Source organism: Phascolarctos cinereus, unplaced genomic scaffold (genome assembly GCF_003287225.1).
Source record: "Phascolarctos cinereus isolate Bilbo 61053 unplaced genomic scaffold, phaCin_HiC Scaffold_726;HRSCAF=1367, whole genome shotgun sequence".
Classification (NCBI taxonomy): domain Eukaryota; kingdom Metazoa; phylum Chordata; class Mammalia; order Diprotodontia; family Phascolarctidae; genus Phascolarctos; species Phascolarctos cinereus.
This window is the reverse complement of record NW_027556098.1, coordinates 235,732,216-235,751,159: the sequence shown is the minus strand read 5'-3', so window position 1 is coordinate 235,751,159 and position 18,944 is coordinate 235,732,216. Positions and strand designations below refer to the sequence as shown.

Genomic DNA, 18,944 nt, shown 5'->3' with positions numbered 1-18,944 from the left:
CCTAACTACAATATCAACAAACCATCTACAATACACTGTCTTTCTTCTTCATTAATTATAATATAGTTATTTTTAATGGATGCTTATTTTTAAGACTACAGTGCAGTTTTCTCTCTGTGTGTGTGGTGCGTGCGTGTGTGTGTGTGTGTGTGTGTGTGTGTGTGTATTAGCAGTGTTATAATTTGTTAACCAAAGAAAGTCCTTTAGCAAATAAACTCATCTAGATTAGGGCTAAAAGCGACAAATAACCACCACTATCATCACTACCACCACCACCACAACAAAATAGGAGCTGAACACTACTACTTCAAGTATATTTGGAGAGATCCTATTGTTTGCCTAGACATTTTGGTTTAAAATTACATGGGAAGCAATGGCCAAGATGGCAATAGATTAAGGGAAGGGTTCCGAGTATGGGGGTCAGCTGTGGAGACAGTACCCACATCTGGCTTCCCCAAAAACACAAGGCAATGTCTCCATATGCAACAAAATGCTTGGAACTACTGAATTTGCTCCAGAGAGAAATGGAAAGGCAAAGGATCCCTTCCTTCTTTTTAATAAAATAGGTGGGAGAAAACGGAAGAGTTTTAAGCTGATGAGAGTTGGCAAACATACAATAAATTCAATTCATTTCAATAACATTTTTGAAATACTTGTATAAAACCCTCAAAATGCTTTTATTCTACAGGGTTTAGGGAAGAGGAGTCACATCATATACATAGATGAGTATAAAATCAAAGTCTATGTGATAATAAATATTTAGATGGAAACTAAAAAAGAAATATACATATATGTACTATATACATACACACAATAATATATTTTATATATGTATTGGGCATATACATACATACATGTGTTTGAATGTTTGTGTATGTATCTGTATCTATATCTGTATGTGTATATGTACATGTATATGTATTGCATTTGTACTCTGGCTTTGGAACACCATGTAGCCAAAGACAAAATTTTCAAACGGTAGAAATGAAGGCATCAAAATGTTGCAGTTTTTCTTGGCAAAAAATAAAAAGGTTGAGAAAAGGATTTTGTTTCATCATAATCCATCCTGTGCATTGTCAGAGGTTGAAATATTAGATGAATAGCTTCAGTGAATGGGAATGTGCATGGAGAGAAAACTTGTATCTGGCAAAAACTAAGAATAAGGAGATGAGCCAGGCCCAAGTGCCTGTGGGATGGGAAAGGGGGAAGTTCATCCATTTTTTCATTGCAGACTGGTATCTTTATATTAAACTAGAGCTGTAAGTGATGCAGTTTTCATTATGGTCATTAGATTATAAATGCAAAACTGGATGGGATCTCAGAGGTCATCTAGCTCAACCCATCATTTTACATATGAGGAAACTGAGGTCAATGAAAATTAAGTGATCACTTAGCTTGTAAGTACCAGAAATACAGCTTCTTTGACTCTAGAATCAGTTCTTCAGTCATTGTATCATACTTGGTTTTTAAAGAATCAGTCTCCCTCTCTCAAGTGCTCACAGGGAGGTCAGAAGAAGTGATACAAGGATACTCTCAAGGTCTCTCTGAAGAACTTTAGAATCGATTGTGGGACGTGGGAGACACTGGCACAGGGCCACCTAGCATTGTGTGCCCACATCAAAGAAGATGTTGTGCTCTATGATCAAAGCAGAATTCAGTAGCTCAAAAGAAATGTGAGATGTGCAAATTTCGAGATATCTCCACTCCAAATGTTCATATAGACTATTTGTGCAAAACCTGTGGTACAGCTTTCCACGCTCATATTGGTCTGATCAGCCACAGTCAGACATCTTGTACTTTCACCTTGACATTGTGATGTTATTTTGGTCTTCCTTAAACACAAAACACAATGACCAACCAACCACATTTCTGAGCCACCTATTTCCAATTCTACTAGGAAAAGTAACTGATACTCTATGATAAGGATAAGAAAAAAGATGAGAAGATAAGAATATGGAGATAAGAAAACAGAGAAGATGAAGGAGGAAAAATTAAAAAAGGAAGGAGGATAAAAAAGGAAGAAGAAAGAAGGGATGGATGTCATTGATGTTAGCCTAGCCTTGCTGTCACATTAACAACCTAATACAACCCATTTCATTTCATCTGCCCCCTCCTTGTATTTCTATTCACCATGAACTCCAAGTTGGACACAAGCTACAGGGGTGGCTTATTCATTACTCAAGCCTCATATAAAAATTTGGGAAGGTAAGCATGCCACAACTTGAAGAATGGATAAAGGCTGGTGTATCACCAAATCTAAAAATGGTTACTCACACCATTGGGCCAAGCTGTCTTCAAATCCCCAGTTAGTCATTCAGTCAACAAGCATCTTTTAAAATGTGTATTATATGTCAAGCACTATGGTGAGTTGTACGGATAGTTAGGAAAGCAAAAACATCCCTTGCTTTCAAGGGTCTTGCATTCTAATCAGGGAGACAACGTGTAAATAACTAAATATATACAAGTAAATGGAAAGTAAACTAAGGACCTACTAGTGACAATAAGGGATTGGGGAGGGTGGCATGGGGAATTAGGAGAGGTCTCCTGAAGAAGGTGGGGATTTGAGCAATTATTGGAGAAGGACGGTGAAACTTAGAGATGAAGGTGAGGAATCAAAACATTCCAAACATGAGGAACAAATCCTTGAGTTCAAACTTGGAAGATAAAGTAACCTAATAAATCACAGATGCTATCTACCACAGCTTTGGGACATGTTGGCAAATTTGGTTCAGAATTCCAATCCTATGGTCAAACTTCAAAATCTGTGGTAAAAATAATTGTCCTATTAAGCTTGAGGCAGCTGACACTGTCCTTTAAGACACTGTAACCTGTCACAGCTAATGACAGACTACTCCAGAAGATAATAACAATGTGTCTGACCCTAACTTTTTGGAGAGCTTCTCTGCAGGGTGGGCAGGGGAAAAGATTAGATCCACCTCATAGGCTAACATATCTTCTACTCAGTACTGGTTTGACCTTTGAGAAATCATTTAGACTCTATGGGCCTCAGTTTCCTTATCATTAAAGTGAGAAGCTTGAACTACATGGCATTTAAGTTTACTTCCAGCACTAAATCTGTGAGCCTCTAATTCTGTGTTAATGGAAACTGTCTGACCTCCTTTTAATATTATTCGGTTTCAGATACTTGAGCAAGACTATGCATTTATTTGAAACTCCTTACTTACCAAAGATAGGTAGTCTTGATTTTCAATGATGATAACCCTTTTATCTCAACTAACTTGTCAAAATGGAAGATCAGGTCTATCATATTTCAGTCTGAAAAAAATCCTGATACAATTACTAACATCACTGTTGCCATCATCATTATAATCATCATTATCCCTAAACATTCATTAAGGGCTGCATTTGGCACTGTACCCAACAAATAATAGGCAGAACCTCTGCCCCCTGGAATCTTTATATAAAGATAACACTTACCAAGACAGATTCATTTAAAAAAATGTATTAAATGCAAACAAAGTTGCCTAGATTTTATGGGATACACAAAGATAAAAAACTCAAAGTCAGTACTCTCAAGGAATTTATAGCCTGGAAGGAAAAGTAGAGGTTATACAAATAACTATACTACAAGTTGTTACGTTAAATTCATAAAAAAAAAAAAAAAGAGATACAATATGGAAGTGCAGAGGGGGGATCAATCACTTCAAAATGGGTTAATGAGGGAAGGCTTCTTGGCGGAGTTGGCACTTAAGCCAGGCCTTCAAGGATAGCAGGATGTCAACAATCCTTAGTTCCAAAAAGAAAGATACCACACAGAGGAAGATACAAAAGCTCATATCACATTTGAGGAATGGCAGGTGCCTATGTTTGGCAGAAATAGAAAGAGTATCTAGAGGAATAGTGAAGATAAAAGTGAAAAAATAGCATAGAGCCAAGTTATGGAAGGCCTTGAATACCAGGCTAAGGAGAGGACTTTGTTCAATAGAGAGTGAGATTTCACTGAAGATTTTGGAGCTAGGTAGTAACAAGAGTGGAGCAGCAGGAAGTGGCACAGTGGATAGAGCACTAGGCCTGTAGTCACGAAGACTCCTGTTCCTGAGTTTAAATATGGCCTCAGACACTGACTAGCTGTGTGACCCTGGGCAAGTCACTTAACCCTATTTGCCTCAATTTCCTCATCTATAAAATGATCTGGAGAGGAAATGTCAAACCACTATAGTATCTTTTCCAAGGAAACCCCAAATGAGGTCTTAAAGAGTTGGACACAACTGAAAAACAGTAACAGTGACAAGACTGAAACACTGTGCATTAGTAAGATTAATTTGTAAGGCATAAATAGAATAGGAGATGATAGGAGACTCACAGCAGGGAGAGCATTTAGGAGTATATTACAGAAGGCCCCATGAGAGGTAATCAGGGCTGAGACTAAGGTAGTGGTGTGGGGACAACAGAATAAATTAAAGATATGTTGCAGAAATGATATTAGTGGATTTGGAGACTGGTTGTATACAGAGAGCGAGAGGAAGAGAATTCAAGTTTTTCATCTAACTGCCTAGGAAAATCCCGGTATTTTTTGAAGACATGAGGTAGTCAGAAGGTAGGGAAACAGTTTTTTGTTTGTTTGTTTTGGTTTATTTTGTTTTCCATAAAGAGAAATAATGAATTCTATCTTGAACCTACTGATTGAAGGGCTATTGGGAATTCAGGTAAAGATATCTAATTGGAAATGTTAATCTGCAGCTCAGGAGAGAGGTCAGGGCTGGACCTAAATACATAAGACTGGTAAGTGGACAAGTATTGGGAAAACACATTTAACAAGGTAATTATTGAAATAATAATTTTATAAACAGCATGCCCCAAAAGTCTTAGTGTAATTTCAAGATTAAAACTTGGCTAGGTTTCCTAAGCTTAAAACTTGGCTTATACAATATGTCCCAAAAGTCTTAGTACGGTTTTAAGCTTAAAAACAAATGTCGGCAAAAATTTTAAGCTTAAAGTTTTAAGCTTAAAACTGCACTAAGACTTTTGGGACATCCTGTATAAGCCTAATAATAGTTGACATTAATATGGTGCTTACTATGTGCCAGGCACTGTGCTAAAAACTTTTCAATTATTATTTCATTTGATCTTCACAACAACCATGGGAGGTAGGTGCTATTATTAACCCCATTTTACAGATGAAGAAACTAATGCAAAGAGAAGGCAAGTGACTTAGGAAGAGTTATGCAATAATAAGTGTCTGAGACCGTATTTGAACTTAGATATTCGAGACACCAGGCCTAGTGCTCTATTCACTCTATCACCAAGCAGCTAAATGGAGTGGCAATTAAGAAGTACTAATGAACAGTACTTGTTTATAAGAACTAATGAACATTACTTGTTTACTCAGTCTTTGTCTAATGTACTGACAAGTGTGATTTTAAAACCAGATGAATTCCAAAGAGAATTCTCCTGGTGACACCTAATGGGAATTATTTACTATTCAGTTTTGTGTGCTTGGGCACCAACGCTGGAGGCACCCCCAGGAGCTTCTGAAAGTAATAGCCAGGCAGAAATGGCAATGTTATAAGAGGACAGTGTAAAAGATTCCCTGTAGGATGGAATGCTGATGGGACATTTAAAAAATGAATAAAAGTGGGCAAAGGGGAAGCAGTTTCCTCCTTTCCCTTCATGGTTCTGGAATTCATACCTCAAGTCGGTTGTAGGATTTCACAGCTGGTCTTTATCCAGAGAAGTGATTCAGTGGAAAGAGGGCTGATCTTAGAGTCACATCACCTGAGTTCAAATATTAGCTGCTCTATTCACTCATGTGCATGGCCTTGGACAAATCACATAATCTTTCTGGGCCTCAATTTCCAGTATTTACATGATCTCATTCCCTGAACCTTCAGTAACAGGATAGCTGAATTCTCTATTGAGAGGTAACATCACGTGGTGAGACTAGCACTGGATCTGTGCTTAGAGGACCTTGGGCCTGAGTCTTGCCTCTGGATGTTACTTGCTCAATGGTATCTATCCACTGTTTCTTCTGATTCCCATCTGTGAAATGGCAATAATGATACTTATACAACTTACCAGTTAGAGACTCAGAGAGGAAAGGACTTTGTAAATTTTGAAATGTGAGCTATTATTTTCACTTCTCCAGGATGCTTTTGTTACAAATGGCCTAGAAGCAAAGGGGTGGGATTAGCTGGCTTCATAAGTTTTTCAGGCTTTCTGATTCAACTGAGAGTTCTTCTTTGGAAACCTAGATGTGTTTTAAAAGGTTAATGTTACCTCTTCCATTGACCTAATATTAGTGTGCAATGGGCATATTGAGTTCTGTCCCCAGGGAATGATGTTGTCTTTGTGAAAATTCACAAAAAGGGAAAATTGTCTACTGTGACTAATGTTGCTGCAGTTCTGTTGGTCAGTTTGTATGTGTATTTCAGCATTTTTCAGTTGAGCACTGTCCAGTAAATATATGAGCTCTGTACCACCTCTGCCAATTTCATCACAATAAGATAGAATGAAACTGACAAGCACAAGTAACTCATTCCAAAATTCCCTTACATTTAGCAGTATTGGAGAGAATAGATGAAACCCAGACTGATGTATTTTCCTACCCTTCCACACTGAAAAATTAAATTTCCTTATTTGAAGTACCATTTGATGTTTGGGTTTTCTGTGGTACTTGTTTTCAATGGAGACAATTAGCAGTAATGCTGGAAATGGATTTTTTTTTTCTAGGCACATCCTGTTTTCAGTAATTGGATGTACCACCAAGGAGTAAAACAAAAGATGAAACATCCTTCAAAGGAAGACAAATGTAATTAATATTCCAACTGGGTAATTACAATCCAGTAGTCCGGCCCTTTCCTTTTCAGTCCCAAAGTGTTGTGCCGTTTAGCTATGGCAGGCTGATAGGCGAGTCTTATTTCTTCACTTGTGAATCTATAGAGAGGAGAATATTTGAAGTTTTGGGTGTGATGCTTTCTAATATTCAGTGAGCAAATTTCTTTGATGTTGGAATTTTCTGAAGAGGAACTACAAATCAATTGATTTTTCCCCAGGCATTATCCCACATACATCATCCCATGTAAAGTTCCAGGAGAATGGACTCATATGCCACATTGTTCTAAGTTGGACTTCAGCAGTTTACTGTAACTACATATATGAGAGGCAGCATGGTGAAGTAGGCAGAGGCCCATGCCTGGAAGACCTGGATTCAAATCTTTGCTCCAATGCATACTATCTGTGTGACAGACCTTTGAGCTTAGTAGCAACTTTCTAAGACCATTATAGACAATTACCAATATGCATCATTTGAAGGAATTTCTACATTGGGATTTTCTCCACACTGTTGAAATCATAGGTTTAGACCAAAACAATATAAAACAATAATAACTTGATACCCAATATGTTGATGCACCCTTAGAGTTACCACTCTTGTACATTCTTGGGGTTTTGTTACAGTTTCCAGGGAATGGGGTGTTAAGAAGAAATAATATAGTATTGCTTTATATAAACTGCCTAACTTTAATACTTATCATATGTTAGGGAAAACTTCATTCTAACAACTTCCTTAAAAGCAACAATGAGAAAAATAATAATGGTTAAAATTTTTATGTAGTCTTGTAGTTTGCAAAGCACTTTTGCCATGTCATTATTCTTTATAAACTGTTTTAAAATGGAGTGTGGACTGGTGCATTGTATACATTAGTGATCACAGGATTGGCATGGTGGAGTAATGCAAAAAAATTATATTCCTATAGCTTCACACATTAACACATCTCAACAAATAGGCTGAAAAGTTCTGTCTTTCCTAAACTTACAATGGTCTTGTTAACTCAGAATTCATGATGGGGACACAGAAGCAACCCAAAGAGTTCATCTTCTCTTTCCTTCTTTTCCCTTCCCTTCCTTCCTTATCCCTTCTTCTCCCTTCTCCTCCCTTTCCCTTCCCTTTCCCTTTCCCTTTCCTGTCACCTCCCTGACTTTCTGCTCTTGAACTCATACTGATATAGAGTGCAGGAGGAAAAAGGAAGCAGAATAGAAAAAAAAACATGAAGAGGAAAAAAATGGTGAAATGAAATTAAAACTCTTTCAAGAACTGTAACATCATTTTCACGCCACCTCAGGTCCTGATTTATTTTTATTATTAGATGTGAATAGCCCTGAAAAGTACCATCCAGTCTTATTCCTACCTGTCTTGTCTAAACCACTCCCCCCACTCCAATTTATATTAGCTTTGGTATATTTATCCCCTGCTAAAGTCAAAGGGTTGAACCTAATTTTCATAGCTATATTAATACATTTTTTCCCTTTAATTACTGGTTTCTTCACCCTTTCCTAAGTTTGGAAGCTACTGGGAAACAAATGAAGGTATAGATTAATCTAGGCCAAGCAAGGTATTCTAAGTAATAGTAATATACCAAGCCTGTCATGTCCTTTTTCTCATTCGATTGATCTCACCACATTCCTCGTTAACAATGGAAAGCCTAGTTTTCTGTCTGTTTCTATTTCTGTGGGTCTCTGCTATATCACATGTCTTTGGATAGAGACTATATTGTCTTAATATGTGCTATAGCAAATGGATAGCCTGAGCTTTCTGAGTTTTCTCTCTCTTTAAACTATTCTAGCTTTATCATGGAAAGAAGTTATGCAATATTCACTATATTCTATATATGTGCTTGTATATTTTGAGGATACAGCAAATTCATTAAACAGTTTTATTATTGCATGATTAAAGTTGCCATTTGAGAATGATAAATCTAGTGGGTGTTCTGACTTCCACATGGAAATGGGAACAGAATTCTAAGAATTCCTAGAGGTCAGAAGGTATTCTACATTTTTCTTTTCATGAAAGTATAGAATGTTTAAAAATTCAAAGGGTGAATGGAAAAATACTAATAAAACATTGCTAATATTTTAGTAATATTAAAATACTAATAAAAATTTTAATAAAATAAAAATAACACTCTTAACCAGAGTCTCTATGTGCTTCACAGACCAGGCTGCCTGAGCTGCTAATTAACTTAGCCAGAGGAAGAAGTGGGAAATCAGAAAGTTTTAACTCTGTATATCGACCCTGAAGAGTGGCAGCACATTTGGTGGCATAAAAAAGGCACTTTCTTTCCATGTGATACACTGGAGAAATCCTAGCACCATCTCTCTGAAACACATGGGCCTACCTGTGAGAAGTGCCAATTTTATGATGGTTATAGAATGTAAAATGTGTGGAAATCTGCCACTCCCTCCCCCACTTTTCCTTATATTCATTAAAGCAGGTTCTGTAATGCCTAAAGTCTCAAAGGTGGAGATGATTGTTGATTCCCCATTCCACAAAGAAAATGGGACCTATGGACACTAGTAATTAAAAGCAAGCAATAGCACCCAAAAGAAAGAGCCCCCTTGCAAGAGCAAGAGTGTAGTCCAAGTCATGGAGGAAGAAAGTCAACCAAAGGCCATGAAGGATTGAGCTAGGGTTCAAAGGAATAACAAAACAAAACAAAACAAAAAGATGTGGGATGGGGGAACAAATTTCACAGCCACAGTTCCTAAATAGGGGTGTAAACATGGAGTAATTCAGGGCAAATAATGTAGACATCAGTAAGATGATGATTTGTGCCTTCCCTGTCCAAGATGGCAATAGTTCAGGGCAATGGTGTGCAGCCCAGGCTCCCTGAGGTAGAAAGTTAACCAAACCTCCTCCTCCACTTACTGTTGGTGTTTCTGTGAAACAGAGCAGAAGCCACCCAAGGTGAATTATTGCATCTTAGAGGTTAATAGGGTTCTTAGAGATTTTTTAGGCCAACTGACCAAAACTGCTAGATGGATTCCCCCTATAGTAGCCCTGGCAAGTGGTCATCTAGAATATCTTTGGATGAAAATGCATTGCCTCACATGGTAGCTATTTTCACTTTTTTGCATAAATCTAATGGATTTCAATGATTTTGGGGAGCAGTTGACTGTGAAGGAAATTCTTGCTAACACTTTGTTTGGGGGAACAGTATTGAAAGGTAGGCTATAGAGAGTTATAGATAGACTTGCAGATTGGTAGATCTAAAAACAACATTTAGAATCTATCTTGTCATTTTACAAATGAGGGAACTGAGGCCCAAAGAAGAGAGGTAACTGTTTGTCATTACACAATAACTAACATAGCACTTACCAACATTGAAGTAGGACATTGCTCTAAGAGAAAAAACTCTATTTTCCATCTATGAGATTCCTTCTATCTATCCCCATCTCTTTATCCCATAACCATAACCCTAATATAGTCCCACATCAGTTTTCACTTGGATTGTCATTACATTATCCTCCTAATTTGTTTGCTTGCTTCTAGTTTCTTTTCTTCTCCAATCCACCCTTCACATGAAAACCAAATTAATTTCCCTAAAATACTCCAACCTAGATTTTTGAATTCACATTCTACCTCAAAAGAAAATTAATCTTCTAGCCATTCACTGAACCAGATATTTGAGAGAAATGATTATTTCTCTCTCACTTTTATTAACTAATTATTAGGACTCTTTACTACTTCCTCCTACAGAAATCAACCTGTAAGGGAAATCTTGGGCATAGACTTACCCAGGTCAAGATCTAATAAAAGACAGCAAAAAAAAAAAATTCTAACTTTAAGCAAATGGGCGAATTCTTGCTCATTGTGTTTACTCAGACAGGTCTGGGAAAATATGAATTCTCCCTTTTGCCAAACAGGTGATATGGATATTGATAAGTCTCTTTGACCAAGATTTGAGTGCTCAGTGTCCCATATATACCTCAAGACCCTCACTGGAATGTAACCAAGTTCTCCTTATAATATTCAGTAATTGTTAACCAATCAAAGTTGATTGCCACCCTCAGGAATGCCCACTCTTCCAAGGGTACATAAAGTGTAAGCCCACCACCATAATTGGTCTTTGGCATTTGAGATGCCACTGACCTCTTTTATTTTATTTTTATTTTTATTTTTAGGCAATTGGGGCTAAGTGACTAGCCCAGGGTCATACAGCTACTAAGTGTCAAATGCTTGCTCTGAAGCCCCATTTGAACTCAGGTCCTCCTGACTTCAGGGCCAGTGCTCTATTCACTATGCCACCTAGCTGCCCCCTGACCTCTTTTATTAATAACATGCTAGCATTATTAATAAAAAATGATTTATTACTCAGAAACTACTTCTCTTGACCTTTTTGAACAGCACCCATCCCATCTCTGGTCTCTGTGCCAGGTACTAGAATGTGTTCCCTCTTCACCTTTACCTGTAAAAGTCCCAAACTTCCTTTAAGATTGGTCAGGTAACACTTCCCATAGGAAATTACTTCTGTTTTCCTTCTACTGAGAGTTTCTAGACTGTCTCAAAGTGAGTTATGTATTTACATGTTATATTCTCCCAGTGGAACATAAGCTCCTTGAGGATAAAGCTGTTGCCATTTTTTTGTCTTTTGTCCCCAGTGATTACCACTGGGTGTTATACACCATATGTGCTTAGAAGTGGTTTGATGAAGTGAATTTAGTAGTAACAGATTTCTGGTGGAAAAATTTAGAGATTCAGGCTGAGGTATTAATCAAAATAGGGCAATTTTTATTTTTCTTTTCTTTTCTTTTCTTTTTCCTTTTCCCCTGAAAATGGTGACTTTATTAATTTTGTATCCAATTCACACTATATTTCTACTTGCTAATTTATGTTTTCAGATGTATACATATATATTTCCTCTAAGCATTACTTTACCTGTATCCCATAAATTTTGTTATTTAGGGACATGATAAAAATTCTTTTAACACAATTATTTATCATTTCTAGTATCTGTTCTTTCACTCTCTTGGTATTTAAAATGTCATTTCACTCCATCGCCTCTGCATATTTTGCTGCTACTTCCTTAAATGTTCCATTTTAATAATCAAAACTCTGAACCAGGGGTGAGAAACCTGTGGCCTCCAGGCCACATTTGTCATTCTAGGTCCTTGGGTGTGGCCTTTCGATTGAGTCAAAGTTTTACAGAAGAAATCCTTTTATTAAGGGAATTTGATCTGTGAAATTTGGATTCAGTCAAAAGGCCACACCTGAGGACCCACAGGGCCACGTATGGACTGGAGACCACATTATTTGCAAGGAATGGATTAATAGGTAGGGCAGGTAAGTAGTGAAGCAGAAAGAGTGCCTGACCTGGAGTCAGGAAGACACCTCAGAAACTTATTAGCTGTATGACCCTGGACAAGTCTTTTAACTCTGTTTGCCTTCGTTTCCTCATCTCTAAAATGAGCTGGAAAAGGAAATGGCAAACTGCTTCAGTATCTTCGCCAGGAAATTTCTAAATTCAGTCACCAAAAATCGGACATGACTGAAACAACTGAACAGCAACAACAAGACTGATAGGTTTTATTTCTGACCATGGATTTAACTAGAATCTGTGAATAGAGACAAAGTTGTCAGCATCTAGCACTGTATTACACTTTTATCCCCCTCAAGCAAATTATCAGACTAAAAGAATGGTAAAAGACTGCCAAGGATGCCCTCAAGCAGACTGTTGATGGAGCTCAGCCTCTAAGATTTACTAGACTTTTTTATCACTCAGTATTCTTTATTCAAAAACAGATAGTCCTACTATTTTGCTAGTGGGTTAAAACACTTGTTATTTGGCTGATATTTTAGGATGTAACCCAACTATCTCTATCTACACATCATATACAAAAAGTACACACACACACACACACACACACACACATATATGCACAAGCATGATTAGCATAGCTGGCTGCTCTAGTTTTCTACAGGATTTAGAAATGTTAAAATATAAAATACTACAAGTACAAATATCCATGTCCATGCACTGCTGTGCTACTTATCAATAAATAATCAAAGGATGGGTAGATTTTCAATGAGACTAAACTTCATTGCTGCAAATGATTATACGCAAAACTTCATTTTGTGAGTGACTATAACATTCAGCTATGGACAGTCTTACATAAGTACATCACGGAACTCAAGTGGAAGAAAACCATTATATTGCGCTAAAGCCTTCATCAGCATACACAAATAGCCAACCTACTTCCTATGATTATTATTATACAATATATATAATACATATATAATATATATAATACATATATAATATATAAATATAATACATATTATAATTATATATCACTAATATTCCCATTAATATAATGAATTCAGTATGTTATAATAATATATTATTATTAATATTCCTATAATTAATATCCTATTAACTGCTTAGACAAGAAACAATGTGAAGTAGTGAATAGAATACTGACCTAAAAACCAGGACAATGGGTATTTGAGTCCTTTCTCTGACATCTGTGTGATCCTGGGCAAGTCATAGGACTTTAGGCAACTCTTAAAGTCAGTAAGTGGCAAGGAAGGTCCTAACCTGCACTGATAGATCTCACTCTGTGAGGATCTTACCACATCAATGAAATCAGGGGCCAAGTCCCATCTCTACTTCTCTACTCACAGATAACACTTTTACAAAAATCAAAAAATATGTCCTTTGATAAAACTGCCCTTTAATTACTATTTGGTGAAGAAATAAGTATATTTACCGCTAGAAGTTTCAGACAAGAAATACTCATTAGGGGATTGATTAACCATGATATAAGAATTTTGGATGGCACTGGAAAATGCTCAGTTTCCATGCTAGTTAAAAATACCTAGGGTTTATTATAGGCTTCAATGAACTTTTTTTTTCCAAAATCTTTGGTCAAAGGGAAACTTGACAGTTAAGGAAATGGGAGGGTTATATTTGGAAATAAACACACTGTAAAATGTAAAACTATAAAAAATACTTTTAAAATGGAAAAAAGCAATAAATAAATCAATTTTAAAAATACTTAGGATCGTAGGTAGTCTGTTCTCTTTCATTTGACCTGTGGCCTGGTTGGAAGGGGAGAAGGAAAGGAATAGAACAGGATTCTCTTCCATTAGTTTTAGTGAGACGGTGGAATGGACGTCGCCTGGAATAGAGTCACACAGTTTCAAAATTGGAAGAAACCTCAGAGGCCATCTGGACTGACATACTTGTTTAAGAATCCCCTTTATAACACCTCCAACAAGTAGCTGGTAGCAAATGAGGAGAACAAGAAAAAGGAGTCTCACAAGTCTAGAGACAGGGAAAGAAATGAAAATTAGGGATTTTTCTTTTGATAAAACCAATGATTTCACTAGTGTTAGGAATTCTAGATTAGGACACTTCTTCTACCAATGCAGACTAGCATCGCTTTAACAATTGAGATAGTTGCTTGTGGCACTGAGTCATATACCCAGTATGTATCAGAAGAAGGATTTGACCCCAGGTCTGGCCTGACTCCAAGGCCAATTTTCTACCTACTATGTAGAACAGATTAGGCAGGAAGGATAGTCCCAGAAATCAAAGACAGTCTGCATTACTCATAGATTTAAATGTGAGATGATCTCTTTTGCTTGTGAAAAGGAAGTGTCGTTCCCACTCCACCTCTGCCCAAAGATGGTGTGGACTCTACTGGTGAGGTGACCCATATCATTCATTTCCTCTTAATTCAATTCAACAGCCATTCATTAAGCATCCATCATGTTCAAAGCACAACAGGCACTAATATGCAATTAGGCACAGTCTGCCCTATGGGAGTTTACAATCTAATAGAAAAAGTAATATCTAAGTTGAAATTCAAACTCTGTTATTTTTAAGATGGAGCTCACAAAATGCTTTATGCACATTACCTTCTTTGATACATCAACCCTGAAAGGTAGATTTATTTTCTGTTTTACAGATAGGGAAATTGAGATTCAGTTAGGTGAGTTTTCAATCCTGGTTCTTTGTCTCCAAAGCCAGTTCTTTGCCTCTGTGACCAAACTGCTGTGTTTACTACCTCTGACCCTGGAGAAATTAATCTTTTTAGACTTCAGTCTCCTTGCCTGCAAAATGAGAGGGTAGGACTCAGTGATCTCTAAATTCTAAATTCTGTGATCTTAAGTATGATAATCCACAGGTACAGAAATAGCTTGAATACAGATTAAAACATAAGTGCAAAGGTGAAGTTCAAACAAAGTATTATGAAAAAAATCTGAGGAAGGAGAGATCTCTCATTGCAGGTAGAGAGGTAGGTGGGTGGCAGAAAGCAAGATTAGAGAAGCCCAATGTGTGTGTGTGTGTGTGTGTGTGTGTGTGTGTGTGTGAGAAAGGAAGGGACAACTTGCTAAAATGCCTGTTTCTCTTAAGGAATTCAGGAACCCTCTAACCAAGTTTATTTTCCACTCTTTACCTAACAGCATGTTCTTTCTTCAACCCAGACTTTTCCTCATCCTCCATAACCTCCCCCATGGTTGTTTCCATCTCCAAGTTCTCTGATCATGCCTTACCTTACATCTGAAATGGCCTCTTCTTCGCCTATCCATCCTCGAATTCCACCATCAAGCACTTGATTACTCCAAACCACAGGGATATGCCTTCTATGCATTACTAGACAGGATTGCATTTAACTCCTCATAGGTTCATGGATGTTGGAATTATCTTCTAGGTGTCTCGAGGAGAAAGGCTTATATTTATCTTTGTCTCTCTAATCACTCCATCCATTTTCTCCCTGTAAAAGTTGTCACAGTTCTAACCATTGGATATCTGTTGAATGATATAGGGTGAATGGATCTTTCTAAGTATTCCCTAGCCCAACCTCATTGATAACAAGTTCCAGAGATATGGATAAATCAACTGAAGGTGAATACCACACTTTCTGATTTCTTTGCTTTGGAGGCAATTGTGAACTAATAATTTTCAGACTCAGGGCAAGTTCCCATAATTATATCTTGAGCAAGCAGACTAAAGCATGTCCTTAGTTGGGGGAAGAGGACAAAAGGCAGCGTAAAAGATGAATGCATGTCACCATCTGTTAACTTCCTATTTTAACTCTTCTTGCTAAGTAGGTGCTAAGCTTGGTGGTTCCTATGCTGCTAATGCTCTCTAAATTCAGTGTCTGGGGGCACAACCCCTTTTACCCCATACTAATTGTAGCTCTGTTCAGGGGAAGTCTATATCCAGGCAAAGAGTGAAAAGCAGTCTTCCCATGGTAAATTAAATTGGAGAAGTATGCAATAAAAGACCAGTGACAGAAAGAGCTACTCAAGAGTAAGGGATTAAGGACACCTTTGGCTGTCCTTCTACCTATTCACTTTTCCTCAACTGTCATTGGTTGCTAACCACAAAACAGACATCTTGTGATTATCTGTAAACATGAGAGTATATAACATTGAGCTGTATTGCCTCCACCAGGACTCTACGCCATAAACTTCTGAGCACATTAGAAGCCGACGCTCTTAGCAGACTTGGCTGAGATGCTGGCAGCATCAACATCTAATCGATATGCATGTTCACCAGCAAAGCTGACTAGTACATCTGTTCTGTGAAAAAACATACATTCTGCCTCTAGTACAATCAGTGTAATTAAAAATTAACATGCATTAATTGTTAGAGCTGATGTAAACAGCTGATGTTCCACTTAGCACTGTCTTCTATACATATCATTAGGCAAAGCCAAATATTGTTAAGTAAACAGGCAGCACTTACACACAAAAAAATAAAGAAAAATAGAAAACTAATCCCACCTCAAGAAATTGACACTATAGTAAAAGTCATATTAAACCGGAGGAGATAATTATTAGGCCACTGGATTAACAGAGGGAAAAAAAATCATGTGTCACATTTAATTGTTTGAAGCTCGTTTTGGTAAATGTATTTAGGCTCAGTGTGAAATATAATTTGATTTGCTTGTGAGCTGTACTGGGTTTCCAGAAGGATAGTAAAGAAGAGCTCTAGTAAAAGTATGATTCTGGTCTGATTTATGTACGAAACAAATTCAGCTAAGATGCATCATTCACAGCCTCTCTGGAATCCAGTATTCTCAGGGGGAGTCCAAATCTGATGTTTAATGTTAAAGGGTCTATTTTCCTTTGCATGCATCTGCATAACTGCCATCATTGTCAGTGGGAGTTACATGTGCACACTGAAACATGAATATATTCCTCAGGAGTTAAGTTCCCCTTGCCTCTTTTTTTTTTAATGTCATAGCAAAATAATTTCCCCATTCTGTCTCAAAAGCAAAATAAATAAATGTACATGCATACATGTATAAATACATACATATATACATATACATACACACACATATATAGTACGATAACAAACAACTTTGTTCAGGACTGTGCATTTTGCAGTTCCAGGTTCTGATCACAGTTGTATAGCTACAGATTGCTGGGGGCATGTCAGCTGCTCATGGCCTGAGGCCCTTTCCTTCTTTATCGAGATTTTCAAGTCTGGGGGAGATGTGGGAAACAACCCCTCCAGGAATGTGGTTCTCAAAGGGAAGTTTAAATTGTAGGAGCCCAAGGTGTAGGAGAAAAATTCAATTGCCTGCAAGCAATGAAGAGAAACATTTCTGAATAATTTAAGTCAATATCAAGGATGTGTCTTAAGAATTGTAATAACAGAGTAACCATAAATAATATGCAGTTAAAAGCCCCAACATGTAAGTTAAACACTGCATACCCTGCTGTAACAAGTGCCAACTACTTAACTACTTAGTGCCTTTGATATAGTCCTCAAATGGATATTTTTTAAAATGTTCTTAAGCCTAATACAAAAGAAGATTTGTTAAATCTGTGTTTAAATTTCATTAAAAGCTGAGATAGTTGTCATGGTAAAGGAAGGAATAAAAAAAAGTTAAGTTGTTCTTCAGAATTCACATGTAGCAAGCAGCAGCTTTAGCAGGTCTGAGATCTCAGAAACCAAAAGGAAACTGACAAGCCCGAGTTACACAGATTGCAAAGATGAATAAGCAGGATGAATATGAAAAGCTTTTATAGGTATCCCCAGTCTCTTTGTTTGAGATCTTAAACCACCACCAGGTTGTGCATACAATTTCGTTTTTGCTTTTTAATTCTGTGGGATCTCTGTGGTAACACTATCCTGTTAATGTGACATTTCAAAATTCCAAGTTACAGAATGACTATTGTTGAGAATTTCAACTAATCTCTAGGGAGTATAATAATTATTCTGGAAATGTATGATATTTACAAAGTACTAAAGCTTTGACACTATGTGGATGGTACCATGTATGAAATGTTTTAAAGTGATATGATGTTCACTTTTAATTTTTGTTAAAATGTTTTCATTTTTCATTTCATTTCATGAAAAAATTATATGGCAAACTTCTCTTTATCCAGAATAGCTGGAGAATGATTTTTTTTCTAATTAATTGAAGCTTAACAAATAAGATAAATAGAATGATATAATTTTAGAGCTGGAAGAAGGTTGAAACTTTGAACCTTAAGGGATCTTCTAAGCTAAGAACCTCCCATTTAGGAAATTGAGGCCCAGAAAGATGAAATTATTTGTCCAGTTTCACACTGTTATTAGTGGCAGAATCATGAATTACTCATTTTCAAAAGAAATCGGATAAATTAAAATACACTTAACACTAAAACTATACTGGAAATAATTTAGTCCTTTGATAATTCAGAAGACACTTGAGATCCTGTAGTGACTCAGGGTCATCATTATGAATAATAATTATTGTTGTACAGAGAAGCTAAGGATGAAAAATGGTGAATTATTTATTTGTGACTAGAGTTTATGAATTAAAACTCAGCAGTCATTCATTTGATTACCCTTTTTTGAAATGCAGTAGGTTTTTTTTTCTTTTCTCAGTTTACAATCTGCCTATAATGCTCACCATTTCTGTGATACTTCATTTGAGAAGTCCTTCTACCATTCAGAAGAAGCAACAGCATATGATGGAAATTACACAGTATTTGGAGTCAAAGACACATGGATTTTCTGTGATCTCCTTGAGAGGAGAGGGCAGCTAGGTAGCACAGTGGATAGAGTGCTGGACCGGGAGTCAGGAAGACTTGAGTTCAAAATCAGTCTTCAAACACTTATCAGTTGTGTGACCCTAAGCAAGTCACTCATCCCTGTTTGCCTCAGTTTCCGCCTTTGTAAAATGAGCTGGAGAAG

At 37.0% G+C, this 18,944-nt stretch overlaps 1 pseudogene; it reads right to left on the bottom strand.

Moving 5' to 3' along the window:
- The window catches only part of LOC110220746 (glutathione peroxidase 3 pseudogene), a 49,651-nt pseudogene extending 34,255 nt beyond the window's left edge, over positions 1-15,396 (bottom strand).
- Between the last annotated feature and the right edge of the window lie 3,548 nt (positions 15,397-18,944).